The sequence below is a fragment of the Phoenix dactylifera genome, chromosome 4, assembly GCF_051530095.1.
Source record: "Phoenix dactylifera cultivar Ajwa chromosome 4, Ajwa_hap1_PhDact_Kaust_v1.1, whole genome shotgun sequence".
NCBI classification, from domain to species: Eukaryota; Viridiplantae; Streptophyta; class Magnoliopsida; order Arecales; family Arecaceae; genus Phoenix; species Phoenix dactylifera.
In genome coordinates, this window is record NC_143193.1 from 37,741,734 (window position 1) to 37,762,103 (window position 20,370).

Here is a 20,370-nt window from a genome sequence, read left to right on the forward strand (position 1 = left end):
TATTTTCGGGGGAAAAAAATTATCCGAAGAGGAAAAGCCAAAAGCCGAAAAATAAAAAATAAATGTTATCAAAAAATAAAAAAGCGGGCAAAAAATAAAAGGGGTGCAACACGAGGACTTCCCAGGGGGTCACCCATCCTAGTACTACTCTCGCCCAAGCACGCTTAACTGCGGAGTTCTGATGGGATCAGGTGCATTAGTGCTGGTATGATCGCACCCATGATATGCCCTTCGAAACTCCCTTTTATGACAAAGCAGCAGACCTCGACGGCCCGAGACATTCGCGCTGCCGGGGCCGTTCTGGCGTAGGATTCAACGCGCTGGTCCCGCTATGCGGCATGGCACCGCCAGTCTCCGGACCCAGTTTATTGTCGGGGGAAAAAAATTATCCGAAGAGGAAAAGCCAAAAGCCAAAAAATTAAAAATAAATATTCTCAAAAAATAAAAAAGCGGGCAAAAAATAAAAAGGGTGCAACATGAGGACTTCCCAGGGGGTCACCCATCCTAGTACTACTCTCGCCCAAGCACGCTTAACTGCAGAGTTCTGATAGGATCCGGTGCATTAGTGCTGGTATGATCGCACCCAAGACATGCCCTTCGAAACTCCCTTTTATGACAAAGTAGCAGACCTCGACGGCCCGAGACATTCGCGCTGCCGGGGCCGTTCTGGCGTAGGATTCAACACGCTGTTCCGCTATGCGGCATGGCACCGCCAGTCTCCGGACTCAGTTTATTTTCGGGAGAAAAAAATTATCCGAAGAGGAAAAGCCAAAAGCCGAAAAATAAAAAATAAATGTTATCAAAAAATAAAAAAGCGGGCAAAAAATAAAAGGGGTGCAACACGAGGACTTCCCAGGGGGTCACCCATCCTAGTACTACTCTCGCCCAAGCACGCTTAACTGCGGAGTTCTGATGGGATCCGGTGCATTAGTGCTGGTATGATCGCACCCATGACATGCCCTTCGAAACTCCCTTTTATGACAAAGCAGCAGACCTCGACGGCCCGAGACATTCGCGCTGCCGGGGCCGTTCTGGCGTAGGATTCAACGCGCTGTTCCGCTATGCGGCATGGCACCGCCAGTCTCCGGACTGAGTTTATTTTCGGGGGAAAAAAATTATCCGAAGAGGAAAAGCCAAAAGCCGAAAAATAAAAAATAAATGTTATCAAAAAATAAAAAAGCGGGCAAAAAATAAAATGGGTGCAACACGAGGACTTCCCAGGGGGTCACCCATCCTAGTACTACTCTCGCCCAAGCACGCTTAACTGCGGAGTTCTGATGGGATCCGGTGTATTAGTGCTGGTATGATCGCACCCATGACATGCCCTTCGAAACTCCCTTTTATGATAAAGCAGCAGACCTCGACGGCCCGAGACATTCGCGCTGCCGGGGCCGTTCTGGCGTAGGATTCAACGCGCTGTTCCGCTATGCGGCATGGCACCGCCAGTCTCCGGACTCAGTTTATTTTCGGGGGGAAAAAATTATCCGAAGAGGAAAAGCCAAAAGCCAAAAAATTAAAAATAAATATTATCAAAAAATAAAAAAGCGGGCAAAAAATAAAAAGGGTGCAACACGAGGACTTCCCAGGGGGTCACCCATCCTAGTACTTCTCTCGCCCAAGCACGCCTAACTGCGGAGTTATGATGGGATCCGGTGCATTAGTGCTGGTATGATCGCACCCATGACATGCCCTTCGAAACTCCCTTTTATGACAAAGCAGCAGACCGCGACGGCCCGAGACATTCGCGCTGCCGGGGCCGTTCTGGCGTAGGATTCAACGCGCTGTTCCGCTATGCGGCATGGCACCGCGAGTCTCCGGACTCAGTTTATTTTCGGGGGAAAAAAATTATCCGAAGAGGAAAAGCCAAAAGCCGAAAAATTAAAAATAAATATTATCAAAAAATAAAAAAGCGGGCAAAAAATAAAAGGGGTGCAACACGAGGACTTCCCAGGGGGTCACCCATCCTAGTACTACTCTCGCCCAAGCACGCTTAACTGCGGAGTTCTGATGGGATCCGGTGCATTAGTGCTGGTATGATCGCACCCATGACATGCCCATCGAAACTCCCTTTTATGACAAAGCAGCAGACCTCGACGGCCCGAGACATTCGCGCCGCCGGGGCCGTTCTGGCGTAGGATTCAACGCGCTATTCCCGCTATGCGGCATGGCACCGCCAGTCTCCGGACTCAGTTTATTTTCGGGGGAAAAAAATTATCCGAAGAGGAAAAGCCAAAAGCCGAAAAATTAAAAATAAATATTATCAAAAAATAAAAAAGTGGAGAAAAAAATAAAAAGGGTGCAACACGAGGACTTCCCAGGGGGTCACCCATCCTAGTACTACTCTCGCCCAAGCACGGTTAACTGCGGAGTTCTGATGGGATCCGTTGCATTAGTGCTGGTATGATCGCACCCATGACATGCCCTTCGAAACTCCCTTTTATGACAAAGCAGCAGACCTCGACGGCCCGAGACATTCGCGCTGCCGGGGCCGTTCTGGCGTAGGATTCAACGCGCTGTTCCGCTATGCGGCATGGCACCGCGAGTCTCCGGACTCAGTTTATTTTCGGGGGAAAAAAATTATCCGAAGAGGAAAAGCCAAAAGCCGAAAAATTAAAAATAAATATTATCAAAAAATAAAAAAGCGGGCAAAAAATAAAAGGGGTGCAACATGAGGACTTCCCAGGGGGTCACCCATCCTAGTACTACTCTCGCCCAAGCACGCTTAACTGCGGAGTTCTGATGGGATCCGGTGCATTAGTGCTGGTATGATCGCACCCATGACATGCCCATCGAAACACCCTTTTATGACAAAGCAGCAGACCTCGACGGCCCGAGACATTCGCGCTGCCGGGGCCGTTCTGGCGTAGGATTCAATGCGCTGTTCCGCTATGCGGCATGGCACCGCGAGTCTCCGGACTCAGTTTATTTTCGAGGGAAAAAAATTATCCGAAGAGGAAAAGCCAAAAGCCAAAAAATTAAAAATAAATGTTATCAAAAAAGAAAAAAGCGGGCAAAAAATAAAAGGGGTGCAACACGAGGACTTCCCAGGGGGTCACCCATCCTAGTACTGCTCTCGCCCAAGCACGCTTAACTGCGGAGTTCTGATGGGATCAGGTGCATTAGTGCTGGTATGATCGCACCCATGATATGCCCTTCGAAACTCCCTTTTATGACAAAGCAGCAGACCTCGACGGCCCGAGACATTCGCGCTGCCGGGGCCGTTCTGGCGTAGGATTCAACGCGCTGGTCCCGCTATGCGGCATGGCACCGCCAGTCTCCGGACCCAGTTTATTGTCGGGGGAAAAAAATTATCCGAAGAGGAAAAACCAAAAGCCAAAAAATTAAAAATAAATATTATCAAAAAATAAAAAAGCGGGCAAAAAATAAAAAGGGTGCAACATGAGGACTTCCCAGGGGGTCACCCATCCTAGTACTACTCTCGCCCAAGCACGCTTAACTGCAGAGTTCTGATAGGATCCGGTGCATTAGTGCTGGTATGATCGCACCCAAGACATGCCCTTCGAAACTCCCTTTTATGACAAAGTAGCAGACCTCGACGGCCCGAGACATTCGCGCTGCCGGGGCCGTTCTGGCGTAGGATTCAACACGCTGTTCCGCTATGCGGCATGGCACCGCCAGTCTCCGGACACAGTTTATTTTCGGGGGAAAAAAATTATCCGAAGAGGAGAAGCCAAAAGCCGAAAAATAAAAAATAAATGTTATCAAAAAATAAAAAAGCGGGCAAAAAATAAAAGGGGTGCAACACGAGGACTTCCCAGGGGGTCACCCATCCTAGTACTACTCTCGCCCAAGCACGCTTAACTGCGGAGTTCTGATGGGATCCGGTGCATTAGTGCTGGTATGATCGCACCCATGACATGCCCTTCGAAACTCCCTTTTATGACAAAGCAGCAGACCTCGACGGCCCGAGACATTCGCGCTGCCGGGGCCGTTCTGGCGTAGGATTCAACGCGCTGTTCCGCTATGCGGCATGGCACCGCCAGTCTCCGGACTCAGTTTATTTTCGGGGGAAAAAAATTATCCGAAGAGGAAAAGCCAAAAGCCGAAAAATAAAAAATAAATGTTATCAAAAAATAAAAAAGCGGGCAAAAAATAAAAGGGGTGCAACACGAGGACTTCCCAGGGGGTCACCCATCCTAGTACTACTCTCGCCCAAGCACGCTTAACTGCGGAGTTCTGATGGGATCAGGTGCATTAGTGCTGGTATGATCGCACCCATGATATGCCCTTCGAAACTCCCTTTTATGACAAAGCAGCAGACCTCGACGGCCCAAGACATTCGCGCTGCCGGGGCCGTTCTGGCGTAGGATTCAACGCGCTGGTCCCGCTATGCGGCATGGCACCGCCAGTCTCCGGACCCAGTTTATTGTCGGGGGAAAAAAATTATCCGAAGAGGAAAAGCCAAAAGCCAAAAAATTAAAAATAAATATTATCAAAAAATAAAAAAGCGGGCAAAAAATAAAAAGGGTGCAACATGAGGACTTCCCAGGGGGTCACCCATCCTAGTACTTCTCTCGCCCAAGCACGCCTAACTGCGGAGTTATGATGGGATCCGGTGCATTAGTGCCGGTATGATCGCACCCATGACATGCCCTTCGAAACTCCCTTTTATGACAAAGCAGCAGACCGCGACGGCCCGAGACATTCGCGCTGCCGGGACCGTTCTGGCGTAGGATTCAACGCGCTGTTCCGCTATGCGGCATGGCACCGCGAGTCTCCGGACTCAGTTTATTTTCGGGGGAAAAAAATTATCCGAAGAGGAGAAGCCAAAAGCCGAAAAATAAAAAATAAATGTTATCAAAAAATAAAAAAGCGGGCAAAAAATAAAAGGGGTGCAACACGAGGACTTCCCAGGGGGTCACCCATCCTAGTACTACTCTCGCCCAAGCACGCTTAACTGCGGAGTTCTGATGGGATCCGGTGCATTAGTGCTGGTATGATCGCACCCATGACATGCCCTTCGAAACTCCCTTTTATGACAAAGCAGCAGACCTCGACGGCCCGAGACATTCGCGCTGCCGGGGCCGTTCTGGCGTAGGATTCAACGCGCTGTTCCGCTATGCGGCATGGCACCGCCAGTCTCCGGACTCAGTTTATTTTCGGGGGAAAAAAATTATCCGAAGAGGAAAAGCCAAAAGCCGAAAAATAAAAAATAAATGTTATCAAAAAATAAAAAAGCGGGCAAAAAATAAAAGGGGTGCAACACGAGGACTTCCCAGGGGGTCACCCATCCTAGTACTACTCTCGCCCAAGCACGCTTAACTGCGGAGTTCTGATGGGATCAGGTGCATTAGTGCTGGTATGATCGCACCCATGATATGCCCTTCGAAACTCCCTTTTATGACAAAGCAGCAGACCTCGACGGCCCAAGACATTCGCGCTGCCGGGGCCGTTCTGGCGTAGGATTCAACGCGCTGGTCCCGCTATGCGGCATGGCACCGCCAGTCTCCGGACCCAGTTTATTGTCGGGGGAAAAAAATTATCCGAAGAGGAAAAGCCAAAAGCCAAAAAATTAAAAATAAATATTATCAAAAAATAAAAAAGCGGGCAAAAAATAAAAAGGGTGCAACATGAGGACTTCCCAGGGGGTCACCCATCCTAGTACTTCTCTCGCCCAAGCACGCCTAACTGCGGAGTTATGATGGGATCCGGTGCATTAGTGCCGGTATGATCGCACCCATGACATGCCCTTCGAAACTCCCTTTTATGACAAAGCAGCAGACCGCGACGGCCCGAGACATTCGCGCTGCCGGGACCGTTCTGGCGTAGGATTCAACGCGCTGTTCCGCTATGCGGCATGGCACCGCGAGTCTCCGGACTCAGTTTATTTTCGGGGGAAAAAAATTATCCGAAGAGGAAAAGCCAAAAGCCGAAAAATTAAAAATAAATATTATCAAAAAATAAAAAAGCGGGCAAAAAATAAAAGGGGTGCAACACGAGGACTTCCCAGGGGGTCACCCATCCTAGTACTACTCTCGCCCAAGCACGCTTAACTACGGAGTTCTGATGGGATCCGGTGCATTAGTGCTGGTATGATCGCACCCATGACATGCCCATCGAAACTCCCTTTTATGACAAAGCAGCAGACCTCGACGGCCCGAGACATTCGCGCCGCCGGGGCCGTTCTGGCGTAGGATTCAACGCGCTATTCCCGCTATGCGGCATGGCACCGCCAGTCTCCGGACTCAGTTTATTTTCGGGGGAAAAAAATTATCCGAAGAGGAAAAGCCAAAAGCCGAAAAATTAAAAATAAATATTATCAAAAAATAAAAATGTGGAGAAAAAAATAAAAAGGGTGCAACACGAGGACTTCCCAGGGGGTCACCCATCCTAGTACTACTCTCGCCCAAGCACGCTTAACTGCGGAGTTCTGATGGGATCCGGTGCATTAGTGCTGGTATGATCGCACCAATGACATGCCCTTCGAAACTCCCTTTTATGACAAAGCAGCAGACCTCGACGGACCGAGACATTCGCGATGCCGGGGCCGTTCTGGCGTAGGATTCAACGCGCTGTTCCGCTATGCGGCATGGCACCGCGAGTCTCCGGACTCAGTTTATTTTCGGGGGAAAAAAATTATCCGAAGAGGAAAAGCCAAAAGCCGAAAAATTAAAAATAAATATTATCAAAAAATAAAAAAGCGGGCAAAAAATAAAAGGGGTGCAACACGAGGACTTCCCAGGGGGTCACCCATCCTAGTACTACTCTCGCCCAAGCACGCTTAACTGCGGAGTTCTGATGGGATCCGGTGCATTAGTGCTGGTATGATCGCACCCATGACATGCCCATCGAAACACCCTTTTATGACAAAGCAGCAGACCTCGACGGCCCGAGACATTCGCGCTGCCGGGGCCGTTCTGGCGTAGGATTCAATGCGCTGTTCCGCTATGCGGCATGGCACCGCGAGTCTCCGGACTCAGTTTATTTTCGAGGGAAAAAAATTATCCGAAGAGGAAAAGCCAAAAGCCAAAAAATTAAAAATAAATGTTATCAAAAAAGAAAAAAGCGGGCAAAAAATAAAAGGGGTGCAACACGAGGACTTCCCAGGGGGTCACCCATCCTAGTACTACTCTCGCCCAAGCACGCTTAACTGCGGAGTTCTGATGGGATCAGGTGCATTAGTGCTGGTATGATCGCACCCATGATATGCCCTTCGAAACTCCCTTTTATGACAAAGCAGCAGACCTCGACGGCCCGAGACATTCGCGCTGCCGGGGCCGTTCTGGCGTAGGATTCAACGCGCTGGTCCCGCTATGTGGCATGGCACCGCCAGTCTCCGGACCCAGTTTATTGTCGGGGGAAAAAAATTATCCGAAGAGGAAAAGCCAAAAGCCAAAAAATTAAAAATAAATATTATCAAAAAATAAAAAAGCGGGCAAAAAATAAAAAGGGTGCAACATGAGGACTTCCCAGGGGGTCACCCATCCTAGTACTACTCTCGCCCAAGCACGCTTAACTGCAGAGTTCTGATAGGATCCGGTGCATTAGTGCTGGTATGATCGCACCCAAGACATGCCCTTCGAAACTCCCTTTTATGACAAAGTAGCAGACCTCGACGGCCCGAGACATTCGCGCTGCCGGGGCCGTTCTGGCGTAGGATTCAACACGCTGTTCCGCTATGCGGCATGGCACCGCCAGTCTCCGGACTCAGTTTATTTTCGGGGGAAAAAAATTATCCGAAGAGGAGAAGCCAAAAGCCGAAAAATAAAAAATAAATGTTATCAAAAAATAAAAAAGCGGGCAAAAAATAAAAGGGGTGCAACACGAGGACTTCCCAGGGGGTCACCCATCCTAGTACTACTCTCGCCCAAGCACGCTTAACTACGGAGTTCTGATGGGATCCGGTGCATTAGTGCTGGTATGATCGCACCCATGACATGCCCTTCGAAACTCCCTTTTATGACAAAGCAGCAGACCTCGACGGCCCGAGACATTCGCGCTGCCGGGGCCGTTCTGGCGTAGGATTCAACGCGCTGTTCCGCTATGCGGCATGGCACCGCCAGTCTCCGGACTCAGTTTATTTTCGGAAAAAAAAATTATCCGAAGAGGAAAAGCCAAAAGCCGAAAAATTAAAAATAAATATTATCAAAAAATAAAAAAGCGGGCAAAAAATAAAAAGGGTGCAACACGAGGACTTCCCAGGGGGTCACCCATCCTAGTACTACTCTCGCCCAAGCACGCTTAACTACGGAGTTCTGATGGGATCCGGTGCATTAGTGCTGGTATGATCGCACCCATGACATGCCCTTCGAAACTCCCTTTTATGACAAAGCAGCAGACCTCGACGGCCCGAGACATTGGCGCTGCCGGGGCCGTTCTGGCGTAGGATTCAACGCGCTGTTCCGCTATGCGGCATGGCACCGCGAGTCTCCGGACTCAGTTTATTTTCGGGGGAAAAAAATTATCCGAAGAGGAAAAGCCAAAAGCCAAAAAATTAAAAATAAATATTATCAAAAAATAAAAAAGCGGGCAAAAAATAAAAGGGGTGCAACACGAGGACTTCCCAGGGGGTCACCCATCCTAGTACTACTCTCGCCCAAGCACGCTTAACTGCGGAGTTCTGATGGGATCCGGTGCATTAGTGCTGGTATGATCGCACCCATGACATGCCCATCGAAACACCCTTTTATGACAACGCAGCAGACCTCGACGGCCCGAGACATTCGCGCTGCCGGGGCCGTTCTGGCGTAGGATTCAATGCGCTGTTCCGCTATGCGGCATGGCACCGCCAGTCTCCGGACTCAGTTTATTTTCGGGGGAAAAAAATTATCCGAAGAGGAAAAGCCAAAAGCCGAAAAATTAAAAATAAATATAATCAAAAAATAAAAAAGTGGAGAAAAAAATAAAAAGGGTGCAACACGAGGACTTCCCAGGGGGTCACCCATCCTAGTACTACTCTCGCCCAAGCACGCTTAACTGCGGAGTTCTGATGGGATCCGGTGCATTAGTGCTGGTATGATCGCACCCATGACATGCCCTTCGAAACTCCCTTTTATGACAAAGCAGCAGACCTCGACGGCCCGAGACATTCGCGCTGCCGGGGCCGTTCTGGCGTAGGATTCAACGCGCTGTTCCGCTATGCGGCATGGCACCGCGAGTCTCCGGACTCAGTTTATTTTCGGGGGAAAAAAATTATCCGAAGAGGAAAAGCCAAAAGCCGAAAAATTAAAAATAAATATTATCAAAAAATAAAAAAGCGGGCAAAAAATAAAAGGGGTGCAACACGAGGACTTCCCAGGGGGTCACCTATCCTAGTACTACTCTCGCCCAAGCACGCTTAACTGCGGAGTTCTGATGGGATCCGGTGCATTAGTGCTGGTATGATCGCACCCATGACATGCCCATCGAAACACCCTTTTATGACAAAGCAGCAGACCTCGACGGCCCGAGACATTCGCGCTGCCGGGGCCGTTCTGGCGTAGGACTCAATGCGCTGTTCCGCTATGCGGCATGGCATCGCGAGTCTCCGGACTCAGTTTATTTTCGAGGAAAAAAAATTATCCGAAGAGGAAAAGCCAAAAGCCAAAAAATTAAAAATAAATGTTATCAAAAAAGAAAAAAGCGGGCAAAAAATAAAAGGGGTGCAACACGAGGACTTCCCAGGGGGTCACCCATCCTAGTACTACTCTCGCCCAAGCACGCTTAACTGCGGAGTTCTGATGGGATCCGGTGCATTAGTGCTGGTATGATCGCACCCATGATATGCCCTTCGAAACTCCCTTTTATGACAAAGCAGCAGACCTCGACGGCCCGAGACATTCGCGCTGCCGGGGCCGTTCTGGCGTAGGATTCAACGCGCTGGTCCCGCTATGCGGCATGGCACCGCCAGTCTCCGGACCCAGTTTATTGTCGGGGGAAAAAAATTATCCGAAGAGGAAAAGCCAAAAGCCAAAAAATTAAAAATAAATATTATCAAAAAATAAAAAAGCGGGCAAAAAATAAAAAGGGTGCAACATGAGGACTTCCCAGGGGGTCACCCATCCTAGTACTACTCTCGCCCAAGCACGCTTAACTGCGGAGTTCTGATAGGATCCGGTGCATTAGTGCTGGTATGATCGCACCCAAGACATGCCCTTCGAAACTCCCTTTTATGACAAAGTAGCAGACCTCGACGGCCCGAGACATTCGCGCTGCCGGGGCCGTTCTGGCGTAGGATTCAACACGCTGTTCCGCTATGCGGCATGGCACCGCCAGTCTCCGGACTCAGTTTATTTTCGGGGGAAAAAAATTATCCGAAGAGGAAAAGCCAAAAGCCGAAAAATAAAAAATAAATGTTATCAAAAAATAAAAAAGCGGGCAAAAAATAAAAGGGGTGCAACACGAGGACTTCCCAGGGGGTCACCCATCCTAGTACTACTCTCGCCCAAGCACGCTTAACTGCGGAGTTCTGATGGGATCCGGTGCATTAGTGCTGGTATGATCGCACCCATGACATGCCCTTCGAAACTCCCTTTTATGACAAAGCAGCAGACCTCGACGGCCCGAGACATTCGCGCTGCCGGGGCCGTTCTGGCGTAGGATTCAACGCGCTGTTCCGCTATGCGGCATGGCACCGCCAGTCTCCGGACTCAGTTTATTTTCGGGAGAAAAAAATTATCCAAAGAGGAAAAGCCAAAAGCCGAAAAATAAAAAATAAATGTTATCAAAAAATAAAAAAGCGGGCAAAAAATAAAAGGGGTGCAACACGAGGACTTCCCAGGGGGTCACCCATCCTAGTACTACTCTCGCCCAAGCACGCTTAACTGCGGAGTTCTGATGGGATCCGGTGCATTAGTGCTGGTATGATCGCACCCATGACATGCCCTTCGAAACTCCCTTTTATGACAAAGCAGCAGACCTCGACGGCCCGAGACATTCGCGCTGCCGGGGCCGTTCTGGCGTAGGATTCAACGCGCTGTTCCGCTATGCGGCATGGCACCGCCAGTCTCCGGACTCAGTTTATTTTCGGGGGGAAAAAATTATCCGAAGAGGAAAAGCCAAAAGCCAAAAAATTAAAAATAAATATTATCAAAAAATAAAAAAGCGGGCAAAAAATAAAAAGGGTGCAACACGAGGACTTCCCAGGGGGTCACCCATCCTAGTACTTCTCTCGCCCAAGCACGCCTAACTGCGGAGTTATGATGGGATCCGGTGCATTAGTGCTGGTATGATCGCACCCATGACATGCCCTTCGAAACTCCCTTTTATGACAAAGCAGCAGACCGCGACGGCCCGAGACATTCGCGCTGCCGGGGCCGTTCTGGCGTAGGATTCAACGCGCTGTTCCGCTATGCGGCATGGCACCGCGAGTCTCCGGACTCAGTTTATTTTCGGGGGAAAAAAATTATCCGAAGAGGAAAAGCCAAAAGCCGAAAAATTAAAAATAAATATTATCAAAAAATAAAAAAGCGGGCACAGAATAAAAGGGGTGCAACACGAGGACTTCCCAGGGGGTCACCCATCCTAGTACTACTCTCGCCCAAGCACGCTTAACTGCGGAGTTCTGATGGGATCCGGTGCATTAGTGCTGGTATGATCGCACCCATGACATGCCCATCGAAACTCCCTTTTATGACAAAGCAGCAGACCTCGACGGCCCGAGACATTCGCGCCGCCGGGGCCGTTCTGGCGTAGGATTCAACGCGCTATTCCCGCTATGCGGCATGGCACCGCCAGTCTCCGGACTCAGTTTATTTTCGGGGGAAAAAAATTATCCGAAGAGGAAAAGCCAAAAGCCGAAAAATTAAAAATAAATATTATCAAAAAATAAAAAAGTGGAGAAAAAAATAAAAAGGGTGCAACACGAGGACTTCCCAGGGGGTCACCCATCCTAGTACTACTCTCGCCCAAGCACGCTTAACTGCGGAGTTCTGATGGGATCCGGTGCATTAGTGCCGGTATGATCGCACCCATGACATGCCCTTCGAAACTCCCTTTTATGACAAAGCAGCAGACCTCGACGGCCCGAGACATTCGCGCTGCCGGGGCCGTTCTGGCGTAGGATTCAACGCGCTGTTCCGCTATGCGGCATGGCACCGCGAGTCTCCGGACTCAGTTTATTTTCGGAGGAAAAAAATTATCCGAAGAGGAAAAGCCAAAAGCCAAAAAATTAAAAATAAATATTATCAAAAAATAAAAAAGCGGGCAAAAAATAAAAGGGGTGCAACACGAGGACTTCCCAGGGGGTCACCCATCCTAGTACTACTCTTGCCCAAGCACGCTTAACTTCGGAGTTCTGATGGGATCCGGTGCATTAGTGCTGGTATGATCGCACCCATGACATGCCCATCGAAACACCCTTTTATGACAAAGCAGCAGACCTCGACGGCCCGAGACATTCGCGCTGCCGGGGCCGTTCTGGCGTAGGATTCAATGCGCTGTTCCGCTATGCGGCATGGCACCGCGAGTCTCCGGACTCAGTTTATTTTCGAGGGAAAAAAATTATCCGAAGAGGAAAAGCCAAAAGCCAAAAAATTAAAAATAAATGTTATCAAAAAAGAAAAAAGCGGGCAAAAAATAAAAGGGGTGCAACACGAGGACTTCCCAGGGGGTCACCCATCCTAGTACTACTCTCGCCCAAGCACGCTTAACTGCGGAGTTCTGATGGGATCCGGTGCATTAGTGCTGGTATGATCGCACCCATGATATGCCCTTCGAAACTCCCTTTTATGACAAAGCAGCAGACCTCGTCGGCCCGAGACATTCGCGCTGCCGGGGCCGTTCTGGCGTAGGATTCAACGCGCTGGTCCCGCTATGCGGCATGGCACCGCCAGTCTCCGGACCCAGTTCATTGTCGGGGGAAAAAAATTATCCGAAGAGGAAAAGCCAAAAGCCAAAAAATTAAAAATAAATATTATCAAAAAATAAAAAAGCGGGCAAAAAATAAAAAGGGTGCAACATGAGGACTTCCCAGGGGGTCACCCATCCTAGTACTACTCTCGCCCAAGCACGCTTAACTGCGGAGTTCTGATAGGATCCGGTGCATTAGTGCTGGTATGATCGCACCCAAGACATGCCTTTCGAAACTCCCTTTTATGACAAAGTAGCAGACCTCGACGGCCCGAGACATTCGCGCTGCCGGGGCCGTTCTGGCGTAGGATTCAACACGCTGTTCCGCTATGCGGCATGGCACCGCCAGTCTCCGGACTCAGTTTATTTTCGGGGGAAAAAAATTATCCGAAGAGGAAAAGCCAAAAGCCGAAAAATAAAAAATAAATGTTATCAAAAAATAAAAAAGCGGGCAAAAAATAAAAGGGGTGCAACACGAGGACTTCCCAGGGGGTCACCCATCCTAGTACTACTCTCGCCCAAGCACGCTTAACTGCGGAGTTCTGATGGGATCCGGTGCATTAGTGCTGGTATGATCGCACGCATGACATGCCCTTCGAAACTCCCTTTTATGACAAAGCAGCAGACCTCGATGGCCCGAGACATTCGCGCTGCCGGGGCCGTTCTGGCGTAGGATTCAACGCGCTGTTCCGCTATGCGGCATGGCACCGCCAGTCTCCGGACTCAGTTTATTTTCGGGGGAAAAAAATTATCCGAAGAGGAAAAGCCAAAAGCCGAAAAATAAAAAATAAATGTTATCAAAAAATAAAAAAGCGGGCAAAAAATAAAAGGGGTGCAACACGAGGACTTCCCAGGGGGTCACCCATCCTAGTACTACTCTCGCCCAAGCACGCTTAACTGCGGAGTTCTGATGGGATCCGGTGCATTAGTGCTGGTATGATCGCACCCATGACATGCCCTTCGAAACTCCCTTTTATGACAAAGCAGCAGACCTCGACGGCCCGAGACATTCGCGCTGCCGGGGCCGTTCTGGCGTAGGATTCAACGCGCTGTTCCGCTATGCGGCATGGCGCCGCCAGTCTCCGGACTCAGTTTATTTTCGGGGGGGAAAAAATTATCCGAAGAGGAAAAGCCAAAAGCCAAAAAATTAAAAATAAATATTATCAAAAAATAAAAAAGCGGGCAAAAAATAAAAAGGGTGCAACACGAGGACTTCCCAGGGGGTCACCCATCCTAGTACTTCTCTCGCCCAAGCACGCCTAACTGCGGAGTTATGATGGGATCCGGTGCATTAGTGCTGGTATGATCGCACCCATGACATGCCCTTCGAAACTCCCTTTTATGACAAAGCAGCAGACCGCGACGGCCCGAGACATTCGCGCTGCCGGGGCCGTTCTGGCGTAGGATTCAACGCGCTGTTCCGCTATGCGGCATGGCACCGCGAGTCTCCGGACTCAGTTTATTTTCGGGAGAAAAAAATTATCCGAAGAGGAAAAGCCAAAAGCCGAAAAATTAAAAATAAATATTATCAAAAAATAAAAAAGCGGGCAAAAAATAAAAGGGGTGCAACACGAGGACTTCCCAGGGGGTCACCCATCCTAGTACTACTCTCGCCCAAGCACGCTTAACTGCGGAGTTCTGATGGGATCCGGTGCATTAGTGCTGGTATGATCGCACCCATGACATGCCCATCGAAACTCCCTTTTATGACAAAGCAGCAGACCTCGACGGCTTGAGACATTCGCGCCGCCGGGGCCGTTCTGGCGTAGGATTCAACGCGGTATTCCCGCTATGCGGCATGGCACCGCCAGTCTCCGGACTCAGTTTATTTTCGGGGGAAAAAAATTATCCGAAGAGGAAAAGCCAAAAGCCGAAAAATTAAAAATAAATATTATCAAAAAATAAAAAAGTGGAGAAAAAAATAAAAAGGGTGCAACACGAGGACTTCCCAGGGGGTCACCCATCCTAGTACTACTCTCGCCCAAGCACGCTTAACTGCGGAGTTCTGATGGGATCCGGTGCATTAGTGCTGGTATGATCGCACCCAAGACATGCCCTTCGAAACTCCCTTTTATGACAAAGCAGCAGACCTCGACGGACCGAGACATTCGCGATGCCGGGGCCGTTCTGGCGTAGGATTCAACGCGCTGTTCCGCTATGCGGCATGGCACCGCGAGTCTCCGGACTCAGTTTATTTTCGGGGGGGAAAAAATTATCCGAAGAGGAAAAGCCAAAAGCCAAAAAATTAAAAATAAATATTATCAAAAAATAAAAAAGCGGGCAAAAAATAAAAAGGGTGCAACACGAGGACTTCCCAGGGGGTCACCCATCCTAGTACTTCTCTCGCCCAAGCACGCCTAACTGCGGAGTTATGATGGGATCCGGTGCATTAGTGCTGGTATGATCGCACCCATGACATGCCCTTCGAAACTCCCTTTTATGACAAAGCAGCAGACCGCGACGGCCCGAGACATTCGCGCTGCCGGGGCCGTTCTGGCGTAGGATTCAACGCGCTGTTCCGCTATGCGGCATGGCACCGCGAGTCTCCGGACTCAGTTTATTTTCGGGAGAAAAAAATTATCCGAAGAGGAAAAGCCAAAAGCCGAAAAATTAAAAATAAATATTATCAAAAAATAAAAAAGCGGGCAAAAAATAAAAGGGGTGCAACACGAGGACTTCCCAGGGGGTCACCCATCCTAGTACTACTCTCGCCCAAGCACGCTTAACTGCGGAGTTCTGATGGGATCCGGTGCATTAGTGCTGGTATGATCGCACCCATGACATGCCCATCGAAACTCCCTTTTATGACAAAGCAGCAGACCTCGACGGCCCGAGACATTCGCGCCGCCGGGGCCGTTCTGGCGTAGGATTCAACGCGGTATTCCCGCTATGCGGCATGGCACCGCCAGTCTCCGGACTCAGTTTATTTTCGGGGGAAAAAAATTATCCGAAGAGGAAAAGCCAAAAGCCGAAAAATTAAAAATAAATATTATCAAAAAATAAAAAAGTGGAGAAAAAAATAAAAAGGGTGCAACACGAGGACTTCCCAGGGGGTCACCCATCCTAGTACTACTCTCGCCCAAGCACGCTTAACTGCGGAGTTCTGATGGGATCCGGTGCATTAGTGCTGGTATGATCGCACCCAAGACATGCCCTTCGAAACTCCCTTTTATGACAAAGAAGCAGACCTCGACGGCCCGAGACATTCGCGCTGCCGGGGCCGTTCTGGCGTAGGATTCAACACGCTGTTCCGCTATGCGGCATGGCACCGCCAGTCTCCGGACTCAGTTTATTTTCGGGGGAAAAAAATTATCCGAAGAGGAAAAGCCAAAAGCCGAAAAATAAAAAATAAATGTTATCAAAAAATAAAAAAGCGGGCAAAAAATAAAAGGGGTGCAACACGAGGACTTCCCAGGGGGTCACCCATCCTAGTACTACTCTCGCCCAAGCACGCTTAACTGCGGAGTTCTGATGGGATCCGGTGCATTAGTGCTGGTATGATCGCACGCATGACATGCCCTTCGAAACTCCCTTTTATGACAAAGCAGCAGACCTCGACGGCCCGAGACATTCGCGCTGCCGGGGCCGTTCTGGCGTAGGATTCAACGCGGTGTTCCGCTATGCGGCATGGCGCCGCCAGTCTCCGGACTCAGTTTATTTTCGGGGGAAAAAAATTATCCGAAGAGGAAAAGCCAAAAGCCGAAAAATAAAAAATAAATGTTATCAAAAAATAAAAAAGCGGGCAAAAAATAAAAGGGGTGCAACACGAGGACTTCCCAGGGGGTCACCCATCCTAGTACTACTCTCGCCCAAGCACGCTTAACTGCGGAGTTCTGATGGGATCCGGTGCATTAGTGCTGGTATGATCGCACCCATGACATGCCCTTCGAAACTCCCTTTTATGACAAAGCAGCAGACCTCGACGCCCCGAGACATTCGCGCTGCCGGGGCCGTTCTGGCGTAGGATTCAACGCGCTGTTCCGCTATGCGGCATGGCACCGCGAGTCTCCGGACTCAGTTTATTTTCGGGGGAAAAAAATTATCCGAAGAGGAAAAGCCAAAAGCCGAAAAATTAAAAATAAATATTATCAAAAAATAAAAAAGCGGGCAAAAAATAAAAGGGGTGCAACACGAGGACTTCCCAGGGGGTCACCCATCCTAGTACTACTCTCGCCCAAGCACGCTTAACTGCGGAGTTCTGATGGGATCCGGTGCATTAGTGCTGGTATGATCGCACCCATGACATGCCCATCGAAACTCCCTTTTATGACAAAGCAGCAGACCTCGACGGCCCGAGACATTCGCGCCGCCGGGGCCGTTCTGGCGTAGGATTCAACGCGGTATTCCCGCTATGCGGCATGGCACCGCCAGTCTCCGGACTCAGTTTATTTTCGGGGGAAAAAAATTATCCAAAGAGGAAAAGCCAAAAGCCGAAAAATTAAAAATAAATATTATCAAAAAATAAAAAAGTGGAGAAAAAAATAAAAAGGGTGCAACACGAGGACTTCCCAGGGGGTCACCCATCCTAGTACTACTCTCGCCCAAGCACGCTTAACTGCGGAGTTCTGATGGGATCCGGTGCATTAGTGCTGGTATGATCGCACCCAAGACATGCCCTTCGAAACTCCCTTTTATGACAAAGTAGCAGACCTCGACGGCCCGAGACATTCGCGCTGCCGGGGCCGTTCTGGCGTAGGATTCAACACGCTGTTCCGCTATGCGGCATGGCACCGCCAGTCTCCGGACTCAGTTTATTTTCGGGGGAAAAAAATTATCCGAAGAGGAAAAGCCAAAAGCCGAAAAATAAAAAATAAATGTTATCAAAAAATAAAAAAGCGGGCAAAAAATAAAAGGGGTGCAACACGAGGACTTCCCAGGGGGTCACCCATCCTAGTACTACTCTCGCCCAAGCACGCTTAACTGCGGAGTTCTGATGGGATCCGGTGCATTAGTGCTGGTATGATCGCACGCATGACATGCCCTTCGAAACTCCCTTTTATGACAAAGCAGCAGACCTCGACGGCCCGAGACATTCGCGCTGCCGGGGCCGTTCTGGCGTAGGATTCAACGCGTTGTTCCGCTATGCGGCATGGCACCGCCAGTCTCCGGACTCAGTTTATTTTCGGGGGAAAAAAATTATCCGAAGAGGAAAAGCCAAAAGCCGAAAAATAAAAAATAAATGTTATCAAAAAATAAAAAAGCGGGCAAAAAATAAAAGGGGTGCAACACGAGGACTTCCCAGGGGGTCACCCATCCTAGTACTACTCTCGCCCAAGCACGCTTAACTACGGAGTTCTGATGGGATCCGGTGCATTAGTGCTGGTATGATCGCACCCATGACATGCCCTTCGAAACTCCCTTTTATGACAAAGCAGCAGACCTCGACGGCCCGAGACATTCGCGCTGCCGGGGCCGTTCTGGCGTAGGATTCAACGCGCTGTTCCGCTATGCGGCATGGCACCGCCAGTCTCCGGACTCAGTTTATTTTCGGGGGGGAAAAAATTATCCGAAGAGGAAAAGCCAAAAGCCAAAAAATTAAAAATAAATATTATCAAAAAATAAAAAAGCGGGCAAAAAATGAAAAGGGTGCAACACGAGGACTTCCCAGGGGGTCACCCATCCTAGTACTTCTCTCGCCCAAGCACGCCTAACTGCGGAGTTATGATGGGATCCGGTGCATTAGTGCTGGTATGATCGCACCCATGACATGCCCTTCGAAACTCCCTTTTATGACAAAGCAGCAGACCGCGACGGCCCGAGACATTCGCGCTGCCGGGGCCGTTCTGGCGTAGGATTCAACGCGCTGTTCCGCTATGCGGCATGGCACCGCGAGTCTCCGGACTCAGTTTATTTTCGGGGGAAAAAAATTATCCGAAGAGGAAAAGCCAAAAGCCGAAAAATTAAAAATAAATATTATCAAAAAATAAAAAAGCGGGCAAAAAATAAAAGGGGTGCAACACGAGGACTTCCCAGGGGGTCACCCATCCTAGTACTACTCTCGCCCAAGCACGCTTAACTGCGGAGTTCTGATGGGATCCGGTGCATTAGTGCTGGTATGATCGCACCCATGACATGCCCATCGAAACTCCCTTTTATGACAAAGCAGCAGACCTCGACGGCCCGAGACATTCGCGCTGCCGGGGCCGTTCTGGCGTAGGATTCAACGCGCTGTTCCGCTATGCGGCATGGCACCGCCAGTCTCCGGACTCAGTTTATTTTCGGGGGAAAAAAATTATCCGAAGAGGAAAAGCCAAAAGCCGAAAAATAAAAAATAAATGTTATCAAAAAATAAAAAAGCGGGCAAAAAATAAAAGGGGTGCAACACGAGGACTTCCCAGGGGGTCACCCATCCTAGTACTACTCTCGCCCAAGCACGCTTAACTGCGGAGTTCTGATGGGATCCGGTGCATTAGTGCTGGTATGATCGCACGCATGACATGCCCTTCGAAACTCCCTTTTATGACAAAGCAGCAGACCTCGACGGCCCGAGACATTCGCGCTGCCGGGGCCGTTCTGGCGTAGGATTCAACGCGTTGTTCCGCTATGCGGCATGGCACCGCCAGTCTCCGGACTCAGTTTATTTTCGGGGGAAAAAAATTATCCGAAGAGGAAAAGCCAAAAGCCGAAAAATAAAAAATAAATGTTATCAAAAAATAAAAAAGCGGGCAAAAAATAAAAGGGGTGCAACACGAGGACTTCCCAGGGGGTCACCCATCCTAGTACTACTCTCGCCCAAGCACGCTTAACTACGGAGTTCTGATGGGATCCGGTGCATTAGTGCTGGTATGATCGCACCCATGACATGCCCTTCGAAACTCCCTTTTATGACAAAGCAGCAGACCTCGACGGCCCGAGACATTCGCGCTGCCGGGGCCGTTCTGGCGTAGGATTCAACGCGCTGTTCCGCTATGCGGCATGGCACCGCCAGTCTCCGGACTCAGTTTATTTTCGGGGGGGAAAAAATTATCCGAAGAGGAAAAGCCAAAAGCCAAAAAATTAAAAATAAATATTATCAAAAAATAAAAAAGCGGGCAAAAAATGAAAAGGGTGCAACACGAGGACTTCCCAGGGGGTCACCCATCCTAGTACTTCTCTCGCCCAAGCACGCCTAACTGCGGAGTTATGATGGGATCCGGTGCATTAGTGCTGGTATGATCGCACCCATGACATGCCCTTCGAAACTCCCTTTTATGACAAAGCAGCAGACCGCGACGGCCCGAGACATTCGCGCTGCCGGGGCCGTTCTGGCGTAGGATTCAACGCGCTGTTCCGCTATGCGGCATGGCACCGCGAGTCTCCGGACTCAGTTTATTTTCGGGGGAAAAAAATTATCCGAAGAGGAAAAGCCAAAAGCCGAAAAATTAAAAATAAATATTATCAAAAAATAAAAAAGCGGGCAAAAAATAAAAGGGGTGCAACACGAGGACTTCCCAGGGGGTCACCCATCCTAGTACTACTCTCGCCCAAGCACGCTTAACTGCGGAGTTCTGATGGGATCCGGTGCATTAGTGCTGGTATGATCGCACCCATGACATGCCCATCGAAACTCCCTTTTATGACAAAGCAGCAGACCTCGACGGC

The 20,370-nt window shown here is 49.5% G+C and overlaps 48 non-coding genes and 8 pseudogenes across 48 annotated transcripts; all 56 read right to left on the reverse strand.

Annotated features, from left to right (window-relative positions):
* Nucleotides 1-100: 100 nt before the first annotated feature.
* Nucleotides 101-219, reverse strand: LOC149763957 (5S ribosomal RNA). The gene has a single exon (XR_016403478.1). It is a non-coding gene; the product is annotated as a 5S ribosomal RNA (ribosomal RNA).
* Nucleotides 220-466: 247 nt separating this feature from the next.
* LOC149763958 (5S ribosomal RNA) lies at nucleotides 467-585 on the reverse strand. Its single transcript, XR_016408400.1, has one exon. It is a non-coding gene; the product is annotated as a 5S ribosomal RNA (ribosomal RNA).
* A 246-nt stretch (nucleotides 586-831) lies between these two features.
* On the reverse strand, nucleotides 832-950 carry LOC149763959 (5S ribosomal RNA). Its single transcript, XR_016411042.1, has one exon. It is a non-coding gene; the product is annotated as a 5S ribosomal RNA (ribosomal RNA).
* A 246-nt stretch (nucleotides 951-1,196) lies between these two features.
* LOC149763960 (5S ribosomal RNA) lies at nucleotides 1,197-1,315 on the reverse strand. Its single transcript, XR_016412605.1, has one exon. It is a non-coding gene; the product is annotated as a 5S ribosomal RNA (ribosomal RNA).
* Nucleotides 1,316-1,561: 246 nt separating this feature from the next.
* On the reverse strand, nucleotides 1,562-1,680 carry LOC149763961 (5S ribosomal RNA; annotated as a pseudogene).
* A 246-nt stretch (nucleotides 1,681-1,926) lies between these two features.
* On the reverse strand, nucleotides 1,927-2,045 carry LOC149763962 (5S ribosomal RNA). The gene has a single exon (XR_016411043.1). It is a non-coding gene; the product is annotated as a 5S ribosomal RNA (ribosomal RNA).
* Nucleotides 2,046-2,293: 248 nt separating this feature from the next.
* LOC149763963 (5S ribosomal RNA) lies at nucleotides 2,294-2,412 on the reverse strand. Its single transcript, XR_016405780.1, has one exon. It is a non-coding gene; the product is annotated as a 5S ribosomal RNA (ribosomal RNA).
* Nucleotides 2,413-2,658: 246 nt separating this feature from the next.
* On the reverse strand, nucleotides 2,659-2,777 carry LOC149763964 (5S ribosomal RNA). Its single transcript, XR_016403991.1, has one exon. It is a non-coding gene; the product is annotated as a 5S ribosomal RNA (ribosomal RNA).
* A 246-nt stretch (nucleotides 2,778-3,023) lies between these two features.
* LOC149763965 (5S ribosomal RNA) lies at nucleotides 3,024-3,142 on the reverse strand. The gene has a single exon (XR_016404754.1). It is a non-coding gene; the product is annotated as a 5S ribosomal RNA (ribosomal RNA).
* Nucleotides 3,143-3,389: 247 nt separating this feature from the next.
* On the reverse strand, nucleotides 3,390-3,508 carry LOC149763966 (5S ribosomal RNA). Its single transcript, XR_016408401.1, has one exon. It is a non-coding gene; the product is annotated as a 5S ribosomal RNA (ribosomal RNA).
* Nucleotides 3,509-3,754: 246 nt separating this feature from the next.
* LOC149763967 (5S ribosomal RNA) lies at nucleotides 3,755-3,873 on the reverse strand. The gene has a single exon (XR_016411044.1). It is a non-coding gene; the product is annotated as a 5S ribosomal RNA (ribosomal RNA).
* A 246-nt stretch (nucleotides 3,874-4,119) lies between these two features.
* LOC149763968 (5S ribosomal RNA) lies at nucleotides 4,120-4,238 on the reverse strand. The gene has a single exon (XR_016403479.1). It is a non-coding gene; the product is annotated as a 5S ribosomal RNA (ribosomal RNA).
* Nucleotides 4,239-4,485: 247 nt separating this feature from the next.
* On the reverse strand, nucleotides 4,486-4,604 carry LOC149763969 (5S ribosomal RNA; annotated as a pseudogene).
* Nucleotides 4,605-4,850: 246 nt separating this feature from the next.
* LOC149763970 (5S ribosomal RNA) lies at nucleotides 4,851-4,969 on the reverse strand. The gene has a single exon (XR_016411045.1). It is a non-coding gene; the product is annotated as a 5S ribosomal RNA (ribosomal RNA).
* A 246-nt stretch (nucleotides 4,970-5,215) lies between these two features.
* Nucleotides 5,216-5,334, reverse strand: LOC149763971 (5S ribosomal RNA). The gene has a single exon (XR_016403480.1). It is a non-coding gene; the product is annotated as a 5S ribosomal RNA (ribosomal RNA).
* A 247-nt stretch (nucleotides 5,335-5,581) lies between these two features.
* LOC149763972 (5S ribosomal RNA) lies at nucleotides 5,582-5,700 on the reverse strand (annotated as a pseudogene).
* A 246-nt stretch (nucleotides 5,701-5,946) lies between these two features.
* On the reverse strand, nucleotides 5,947-6,065 carry LOC149763973 (5S ribosomal RNA). The gene has a single exon (XR_016412506.1). It is a non-coding gene; the product is annotated as a 5S ribosomal RNA (ribosomal RNA).
* Nucleotides 6,066-6,313: 248 nt separating this feature from the next.
* On the reverse strand, nucleotides 6,314-6,432 carry LOC149763974 (5S ribosomal RNA). Its single transcript, XR_016401986.1, has one exon. It is a non-coding gene; the product is annotated as a 5S ribosomal RNA (ribosomal RNA).
* Nucleotides 6,433-6,678: 246 nt separating this feature from the next.
* On the reverse strand, nucleotides 6,679-6,797 carry LOC149763975 (5S ribosomal RNA). Its single transcript, XR_016411046.1, has one exon. It is a non-coding gene; the product is annotated as a 5S ribosomal RNA (ribosomal RNA).
* Nucleotides 6,798-7,043: 246 nt separating this feature from the next.
* LOC149763976 (5S ribosomal RNA) lies at nucleotides 7,044-7,162 on the reverse strand. The gene has a single exon (XR_016403481.1). It is a non-coding gene; the product is annotated as a 5S ribosomal RNA (ribosomal RNA).
* A 247-nt stretch (nucleotides 7,163-7,409) lies between these two features.
* LOC149763977 (5S ribosomal RNA) lies at nucleotides 7,410-7,528 on the reverse strand. The gene has a single exon (XR_016408403.1). It is a non-coding gene; the product is annotated as a 5S ribosomal RNA (ribosomal RNA).
* Nucleotides 7,529-7,774: 246 nt separating this feature from the next.
* LOC149763978 (5S ribosomal RNA) lies at nucleotides 7,775-7,893 on the reverse strand. The gene has a single exon (XR_016412508.1). It is a non-coding gene; the product is annotated as a 5S ribosomal RNA (ribosomal RNA).
* A 245-nt stretch (nucleotides 7,894-8,138) lies between these two features.
* Nucleotides 8,139-8,257, reverse strand: LOC149763979 (5S ribosomal RNA). The gene has a single exon (XR_016412654.1). It is a non-coding gene; the product is annotated as a 5S ribosomal RNA (ribosomal RNA).
* Nucleotides 8,258-8,503: 246 nt separating this feature from the next.
* On the reverse strand, nucleotides 8,504-8,622 carry LOC149763980 (5S ribosomal RNA). Its single transcript, XR_016411047.1, has one exon. It is a non-coding gene; the product is annotated as a 5S ribosomal RNA (ribosomal RNA).
* Nucleotides 8,623-8,869: 247 nt separating this feature from the next.
* LOC149763981 (5S ribosomal RNA) lies at nucleotides 8,870-8,988 on the reverse strand. The gene has a single exon (XR_016412296.1). It is a non-coding gene; the product is annotated as a 5S ribosomal RNA (ribosomal RNA).
* Nucleotides 8,989-9,234: 246 nt separating this feature from the next.
* Nucleotides 9,235-9,353, reverse strand: LOC149763982 (5S ribosomal RNA). The gene has a single exon (XR_016403519.1). It is a non-coding gene; the product is annotated as a 5S ribosomal RNA (ribosomal RNA).
* Nucleotides 9,354-9,599: 246 nt separating this feature from the next.
* Nucleotides 9,600-9,718, reverse strand: LOC149763983 (5S ribosomal RNA). Its single transcript, XR_016411048.1, has one exon. It is a non-coding gene; the product is annotated as a 5S ribosomal RNA (ribosomal RNA).
* Nucleotides 9,719-9,965: 247 nt separating this feature from the next.
* Nucleotides 9,966-10,084, reverse strand: LOC149763984 (5S ribosomal RNA). Its single transcript, XR_016407497.1, has one exon. It is a non-coding gene; the product is annotated as a 5S ribosomal RNA (ribosomal RNA).
* A 246-nt stretch (nucleotides 10,085-10,330) lies between these two features.
* On the reverse strand, nucleotides 10,331-10,449 carry LOC149763985 (5S ribosomal RNA). The gene has a single exon (XR_016411050.1). It is a non-coding gene; the product is annotated as a 5S ribosomal RNA (ribosomal RNA).
* A 246-nt stretch (nucleotides 10,450-10,695) lies between these two features.
* Nucleotides 10,696-10,814, reverse strand: LOC149763986 (5S ribosomal RNA). Its single transcript, XR_016411051.1, has one exon. It is a non-coding gene; the product is annotated as a 5S ribosomal RNA (ribosomal RNA).
* A 246-nt stretch (nucleotides 10,815-11,060) lies between these two features.
* On the reverse strand, nucleotides 11,061-11,179 carry LOC149763987 (5S ribosomal RNA; annotated as a pseudogene).
* Nucleotides 11,180-11,425: 246 nt separating this feature from the next.
* Nucleotides 11,426-11,544, reverse strand: LOC149763988 (5S ribosomal RNA). The gene has a single exon (XR_016411052.1). It is a non-coding gene; the product is annotated as a 5S ribosomal RNA (ribosomal RNA).
* Nucleotides 11,545-11,792: 248 nt separating this feature from the next.
* On the reverse strand, nucleotides 11,793-11,911 carry LOC149763989 (5S ribosomal RNA). Its single transcript, XR_016411676.1, has one exon. It is a non-coding gene; the product is annotated as a 5S ribosomal RNA (ribosomal RNA).
* Nucleotides 11,912-12,157: 246 nt separating this feature from the next.
* Nucleotides 12,158-12,276, reverse strand: LOC149763990 (5S ribosomal RNA). The gene has a single exon (XR_016401429.1). It is a non-coding gene; the product is annotated as a 5S ribosomal RNA (ribosomal RNA).
* A 246-nt stretch (nucleotides 12,277-12,522) lies between these two features.
* On the reverse strand, nucleotides 12,523-12,641 carry LOC149763991 (5S ribosomal RNA). Its single transcript, XR_016411053.1, has one exon. It is a non-coding gene; the product is annotated as a 5S ribosomal RNA (ribosomal RNA).
* Nucleotides 12,642-12,888: 247 nt separating this feature from the next.
* On the reverse strand, nucleotides 12,889-13,007 carry LOC149763992 (5S ribosomal RNA). The gene has a single exon (XR_016407498.1). It is a non-coding gene; the product is annotated as a 5S ribosomal RNA (ribosomal RNA).
* Nucleotides 13,008-13,253: 246 nt separating this feature from the next.
* Nucleotides 13,254-13,372, reverse strand: LOC149763993 (5S ribosomal RNA). Its single transcript, XR_016402656.1, has one exon. It is a non-coding gene; the product is annotated as a 5S ribosomal RNA (ribosomal RNA).
* A 246-nt stretch (nucleotides 13,373-13,618) lies between these two features.
* Nucleotides 13,619-13,737, reverse strand: LOC149763994 (5S ribosomal RNA). The gene has a single exon (XR_016411054.1). It is a non-coding gene; the product is annotated as a 5S ribosomal RNA (ribosomal RNA).
* Nucleotides 13,738-13,984: 247 nt separating this feature from the next.
* LOC149763995 (5S ribosomal RNA) lies at nucleotides 13,985-14,103 on the reverse strand (annotated as a pseudogene).
* Nucleotides 14,104-14,349: 246 nt separating this feature from the next.
* On the reverse strand, nucleotides 14,350-14,468 carry LOC149763996 (5S ribosomal RNA). Its single transcript, XR_016411055.1, has one exon. It is a non-coding gene; the product is annotated as a 5S ribosomal RNA (ribosomal RNA).
* A 248-nt stretch (nucleotides 14,469-14,716) lies between these two features.
* On the reverse strand, nucleotides 14,717-14,835 carry LOC149763997 (5S ribosomal RNA). The gene has a single exon (XR_016412297.1). It is a non-coding gene; the product is annotated as a 5S ribosomal RNA (ribosomal RNA).
* A 247-nt stretch (nucleotides 14,836-15,082) lies between these two features.
* On the reverse strand, nucleotides 15,083-15,201 carry LOC149763998 (5S ribosomal RNA; annotated as a pseudogene).
* Nucleotides 15,202-15,447: 246 nt separating this feature from the next.
* LOC149763999 (5S ribosomal RNA) lies at nucleotides 15,448-15,566 on the reverse strand. The gene has a single exon (XR_016411056.1). It is a non-coding gene; the product is annotated as a 5S ribosomal RNA (ribosomal RNA).
* A 248-nt stretch (nucleotides 15,567-15,814) lies between these two features.
* Nucleotides 15,815-15,933, reverse strand: LOC149764000 (5S ribosomal RNA). The gene has a single exon (XR_016412298.1). It is a non-coding gene; the product is annotated as a 5S ribosomal RNA (ribosomal RNA).
* Nucleotides 15,934-16,179: 246 nt separating this feature from the next.
* Nucleotides 16,180-16,298, reverse strand: LOC149764001 (5S ribosomal RNA). Its single transcript, XR_016402657.1, has one exon. It is a non-coding gene; the product is annotated as a 5S ribosomal RNA (ribosomal RNA).
* A 246-nt stretch (nucleotides 16,299-16,544) lies between these two features.
* On the reverse strand, nucleotides 16,545-16,663 carry LOC149764002 (5S ribosomal RNA). The gene has a single exon (XR_016411057.1). It is a non-coding gene; the product is annotated as a 5S ribosomal RNA (ribosomal RNA).
* A 246-nt stretch (nucleotides 16,664-16,909) lies between these two features.
* LOC149764003 (5S ribosomal RNA) lies at nucleotides 16,910-17,028 on the reverse strand. Its single transcript, XR_016411058.1, has one exon. It is a non-coding gene; the product is annotated as a 5S ribosomal RNA (ribosomal RNA).
* A 248-nt stretch (nucleotides 17,029-17,276) lies between these two features.
* Nucleotides 17,277-17,395, reverse strand: LOC149764004 (5S ribosomal RNA). The gene has a single exon (XR_016412299.1). It is a non-coding gene; the product is annotated as a 5S ribosomal RNA (ribosomal RNA).
* A 246-nt stretch (nucleotides 17,396-17,641) lies between these two features.
* Nucleotides 17,642-17,760, reverse strand: LOC149764005 (5S ribosomal RNA). The gene has a single exon (XR_016402658.1). It is a non-coding gene; the product is annotated as a 5S ribosomal RNA (ribosomal RNA).
* A 246-nt stretch (nucleotides 17,761-18,006) lies between these two features.
* On the reverse strand, nucleotides 18,007-18,125 carry LOC149764006 (5S ribosomal RNA). Its single transcript, XR_016412509.1, has one exon. It is a non-coding gene; the product is annotated as a 5S ribosomal RNA (ribosomal RNA).
* Nucleotides 18,126-18,372: 247 nt separating this feature from the next.
* On the reverse strand, nucleotides 18,373-18,491 carry LOC149764007 (5S ribosomal RNA; annotated as a pseudogene).
* Nucleotides 18,492-18,737: 246 nt separating this feature from the next.
* Nucleotides 18,738-18,856, reverse strand: LOC149764008 (5S ribosomal RNA). The gene has a single exon (XR_016411059.1). It is a non-coding gene; the product is annotated as a 5S ribosomal RNA (ribosomal RNA).
* A 246-nt stretch (nucleotides 18,857-19,102) lies between these two features.
* On the reverse strand, nucleotides 19,103-19,221 carry LOC149764009 (5S ribosomal RNA). Its single transcript, XR_016402659.1, has one exon. It is a non-coding gene; the product is annotated as a 5S ribosomal RNA (ribosomal RNA).
* Nucleotides 19,222-19,467: 246 nt separating this feature from the next.
* On the reverse strand, nucleotides 19,468-19,586 carry LOC149764010 (5S ribosomal RNA). Its single transcript, XR_016412510.1, has one exon. It is a non-coding gene; the product is annotated as a 5S ribosomal RNA (ribosomal RNA).
* Nucleotides 19,587-19,833: 247 nt separating this feature from the next.
* On the reverse strand, nucleotides 19,834-19,952 carry LOC149764011 (5S ribosomal RNA; annotated as a pseudogene).
* A 246-nt stretch (nucleotides 19,953-20,198) lies between these two features.
* On the reverse strand, nucleotides 20,199-20,317 carry LOC149764012 (5S ribosomal RNA). Its single transcript, XR_016411061.1, has one exon. It is a non-coding gene; the product is annotated as a 5S ribosomal RNA (ribosomal RNA).
* Between the last annotated feature and the right edge of the window lie 53 nt (nucleotides 20,318-20,370).